Genomic DNA, 4,217 nt, shown 5'->3' on the forward strand with positions numbered 1-4,217 from the left:
GTGTAGTTGGCCCGGGTTAGTGCAGTATCGGGCCCGAGTTAGTGTAGTTGGCCCGGGTTAGAGCAGTATCGGGCCCGAGTTAGTGTAGTTGGCCCGGGTTAGAGCAGTTTCGGGCGCGAGTTAGTGTAGTTAGCCCGGGTTAGAGCAGTATCGGTCCCGAGTTAGTGTAGTTGGCCCGGGTTAGAGCAGTATCGGGCGCGGGTTAGTGTAGTTAGCCCGGGTTAGAGCAGTATCGGTCCCGGGTTAGTGTAGTTGGCCCGGGTTAGTGCAGTATCGGGCCCGAGTTAGTGTAGTTGGCCCGGGTTAGAGCAGTATCGGGCCCGAGTTAGTGTAGTTGGCCCGGGTTAGTGCAGTATCGGGCCCGAGTTAGTGTAGTTGGCCCGGGTTAGTGCAGTATCGGGCCCGAGTTAGTGTAGTTGGCCCGGGTTAGAGCAGTATCGGGCCCGAGTTAGTGTAGTTGGCCCGGGTTAGAGCAGTATCGGGCCCGAGTTAGTGTAGTTGGCCCGAGTTAGTGCAGTATCGGGCCCGAGTTAGTGTAGTTGGCCCGGGTTAGTGCAGTATCGGGCCCGAGTTAGTGTAGTTGGCCCGGGTTAGTGCAGTATCGGGCCCGAGTTAGTGTAGTTGGCCCGGGTTAGTGCAGTATCGGGCCCGAGTTAGTGTAGTTGGCCCGGGTTAGTGCAGTATCGGGCCCGAGTGATTTCTCAGCCCAGGAACCCGGAAGCTGCGAGTTTGGAGAAAGCCGCGAACACTTCCGGACTGGCGGGGCAATGCGACCGAGGGGGGCGGCACGGCGGCTCCCAGCGACCCTCCGGTAACGGGCACAGCCCCCAGACCCCGGGGCAGAGGGAGCGAGAGAGGCACAGCAAGATCCCAGCCCGATACCCGGACCCGCGGCCAGCCTCCGGTAAGCGGCGCCTTCACTCCCCCGGCCTCGCCAACCCGATCGCGGCTCGCCGCGAACCTTGCTCCAACTCTTGCCGCAACCCCGCTTCACAATCCCGGGGAACGGCGCAAACACCCCCCGGGGCTGTTGGCTGGATTTCAGAGCCAGGGAAGGAGCACAGCAGGAAGTCATGGTGAGCAATGTCAGTCTCCCCCCGTGTCCCCGTGTCTCCCCCTATGTCTCACTCTGAGTCCCAGCCCCTGCCGTGTCCCCTTCTCAGTCTCCCCCCACCCCCCTTCTCAGTCTCCCCCCACCCCCCTTCTCGGTCTCCCCCCCCCGTGTCCCCTTCTCAGTCTCCCCCCGTGTCCCCTTCTCAGTCTCCCCCCGTGTCCCCTTCTCAGTCTCTCCGCGTGTCCCCTTCTCAGTCTCCCCCCCCCCCCCCCCGCCCCGTGTCCCCTTGTCTCAGTCTCTACCCCCCCCCCCCCCTCCCTCCCTCCCCGTGTCTCAGTCTCCTCCGCCCCCCCCAACCGTGTGTCCCCGTGTCTCAGTCTCCCCCCCCCCCCCAACCGTGTCTCCCCCCGTGTCCCCTTGTCTCAGTCTCTACCCCTCCCCCCCACCCCGTGTCTCAGTCTCCTCCGCCCCCCCCAACCGTGTGTCCCCGTGTCTCAGTCTACCCCCCCCCAAACCGTGTCTCCCCCCGTGTCCCCCCCCGTGTCCCCGTGTCTCAGTCTCCCCCCGTGTCCCCGTGTCTCAGTCTCCCCCCGTGTCCCCGTGTCTCAGTCTCCCCCCGTGTCCCCGTGTCTCAGTCTCCCCCCGTGTCCCCGTGTCTCAGTCTCCCCCCGTGTCCCCGTGTCTCAGTCTCCCCCCGTGTCCCCGTGTCTCAGTCTCCCCCCGTGTCCCCGTGTCTCAGTCTCCCCCCGTGTCCCCGTGTCTCAGTCTCTCCCCCCCCCCGTGTCCCCGTGTCTCAGTCTCCCCCCCCCCAACCGTGTGTCCCCGTGTCTCAGTCTCCCCCGTGTCCCCGTGTCTCAGTCTCCCCCGTGTCCCCGTGTCTCAGTCTCCCCCGTGTCCCCGTGTCTCAGTCTCCCCCGTGTCCCCGTGTCTCAGTCTCCCCCGTGTCCCCGTGTCTCAGTCTCCCCCGTGTCCCCGTGTCTCAGTCTCCCCCGTGTCCCCGTGTCTCAGTCTCCCCCCGTGTCTCAGTCTCCCCCGTGTCCCCGTGTCTCAGTCTCCCCCCGTGTCTCAGTCTCCCAAGTGTCCCCGTGTCTCAGTCTCCCCCCGTGTCTCAGTCTTGTCCCCGTGTCTCAGTCTCCCCCCCCCGTGTCCCCGTGTCTCAGTCTCCCCCCGTGTCTCAGTCTCCCCCCCGTGTCCCCGTGTCTCAGTCTCCCCCCCCGTGTCCCCGTGTCTCAGTCTCCCCCCGTGTCCCCGTGTCTCAGTCTCCCCCCGTGTCTCAGTCTCCCAAGTGTCCCCGTGTCTCAGTCTCCCCCCGTGTCTCAGTCTTGTCCCCGTGTCTCAGTCTCCCCCCCCGTGTCTCAGTCTCCCCCCGTGTCTCAGTCTCCCCCCCGTGTCCCCGTGTCTCAGTCTCCCCCCCGTGTCCCCGTGTCTCAGTCTCCCCCCGTGTCTCAATCTCCCCCGTGTCTGTCTCCCCCCGTGTCTCAGTCTCCTCCGCCCCCCCCATCCCCGTGTCCCCGTGTCTCAGTCTCCTCTGCCCCCCCCATCCCCGTGTCTCAGTCTCCCCCCCCCAAACGTGTGTCCCCCCGTGTCTCAGTCTCCCCCCGTGTCTCAGTCTCCCCCGTGTCCCCGTGTCTCAGTCTCCCCCCGTGTCCCCGTGTCTCAGTCACCCCCCGTGTCCCAGTCTCCCCCGTGTCCCCGTGTCTGTCTCCCCCCGTGTCTCAGTCTCCTCCGCCCCCCCCCATCCCCGTGTCCCCGTGTCTCAGTCTCCTCCGCCCCCCCCATACCCGTGTCTCAGTCTCCCCCCCCCCCCCCCACCCCAACCGTGTCTCCCCCCGTGTCTCAGTCTCCCCCCGTGTCTCAGTCTCCTCCCCGTCTCCGCCCCCCCACCTCATGTCTCCCAGTCCCCCCCCACCCCCAGTCTCCTCCCCCCACCCCCAGTCTCCTCCCCCCACCCCCAGTCTCCTCCCCCCACCCCCAGTCTCCTCCCCCCGCGCCCGTCTCCTCCCCCCGCGCCCGTCTCCTCCCCCCGCGCCCGTCTCCTCCTCCCCCCCCCCGTCTCCTCCCCCCCCCCCCGTCTCCTCCCCCCCCCCCGTCTCCTCTCCCCCCCCCCGTCTCCTCCCCCCCCCCGTCTCCTCTCCCCCCCCCCGTCTCCTCTCCCCCCCCCCCCCGTCTCCTCTCCCCCCCCCCCGTCTCCTCTCCCCCCCCCCCCGTCTCCTCTCCCCCCCCCCCCCGTCTCCTCTCCCCCCCCCCCCGTCTCCTCTCCCCCCGCCCCCGTCTCCTCTCCCCCCCCCCCCCGTCTCCTCTCCCCCCCCCCCCCGTCTCCTCCCCCCCCCCCCGTCTCCTCTCCCCCCCCCCTCTTCCCCCCCCCCCCCCCCCCCGTCTCCTCTCCCCCCCCCCGTCTCCTCTCCCCCCCCCCCGTCTCCTCTCCCCCCCCCCCGTCTCCTCTCCCCCCCCCCCCGTCTCCTCTCCCCCCCCCCGTCTCCTCTCCCCCCCCCCGTCTCCTCTCCCCCCCCCCCCGTCTCCTCTCCCCCCCCCCCCCGTCTCCTCTCCCCCCCCCCCCCGTCTCCTCTCCCCCCCCCCCCCCGTCTCCTCTCCCCCCCCCCGTCTCCTCTCCCCCCCCCCGTCTCCTCTCCCCCCCCCGTCTCCTCTCCCCCCCCCGTCTCCTCTCCCCCCGCCCCCCCGTCTCCTCTTCCCCCCTGTCTCCTCTCCCCCCCGCCCCCGTCTCCTCTCTCCCCCCCCCCCCCCCCCCGTCTCCTCTCTCCCCCCCCTCCCCCCGTCTCCTCTCCCCCCCTCCCCCCGGCTCCTCTCCCCCCCCCCCCACCCGTCTCCTCTCCCCCCCCCCCCCCCCGTCTCCTCTCCCCCCCCCGTCTCCTCTCCCCCCCCCCGTCTCCTCTCCCCCCCCCCGTCTCCTCTCCCCCCCCCGTCTCCTCTTCCCCCCCCCCCCCGTCTCCTCTCCCCCCCCCCCGTCTCCTCTCCCCCCCCCCCGTCTCCTCTCCCCCCCCCGTCTCCTCTCCCCCCCCCCGTCTCCTCTCCCCCCCCCCCCTCTCCTCTCCCCCCCCCCCCCGTCTCCTCTCCCCCCCCCCCCCCGTCTCCTCTTCCCCCCCCCCCCCCCCGTCTCCTCTCCCCCCCCCCCCCCCCGTCTCCTCTCCCCCCCCCCCCCGTCTCC

The 4,217-nt window shown here is 70.5% G+C and overlaps 1 protein-coding gene across 2 annotated transcripts in view; it reads left to right on the forward strand.

Moving 5' to 3' along the window:
• Positions 1-736: 736 nt before the first annotated feature.
• Positions 737-4,217, forward strand: part of ikbkb (inhibitor of nuclear factor kappa B kinase subunit beta) — a 100,457-nt gene continuing 96,976 nt past the window's right edge. The window contains exon 1 of one of the 2 annotated variants that reach the window (XM_070866243.1): positions 737-904. The gene's annotated coding sequence lies outside the window, so the exon portion shown is untranslated. Of the gene's footprint in view, positions 905-935; positions 1,077-4,217 lie in introns of those variants that run through there. The other variant, XM_070866244.1, reaches the window with a different exon arrangement.

The sequence above is a fragment of the Pristiophorus japonicus genome, chromosome 22, assembly GCF_044704955.1.
Source record: "Pristiophorus japonicus isolate sPriJap1 chromosome 22, sPriJap1.hap1, whole genome shotgun sequence".
In the NCBI taxonomy this organism is placed as follows: Eukaryota; Metazoa; Chordata; class Chondrichthyes; family Pristiophoridae; genus Pristiophorus; species Pristiophorus japonicus.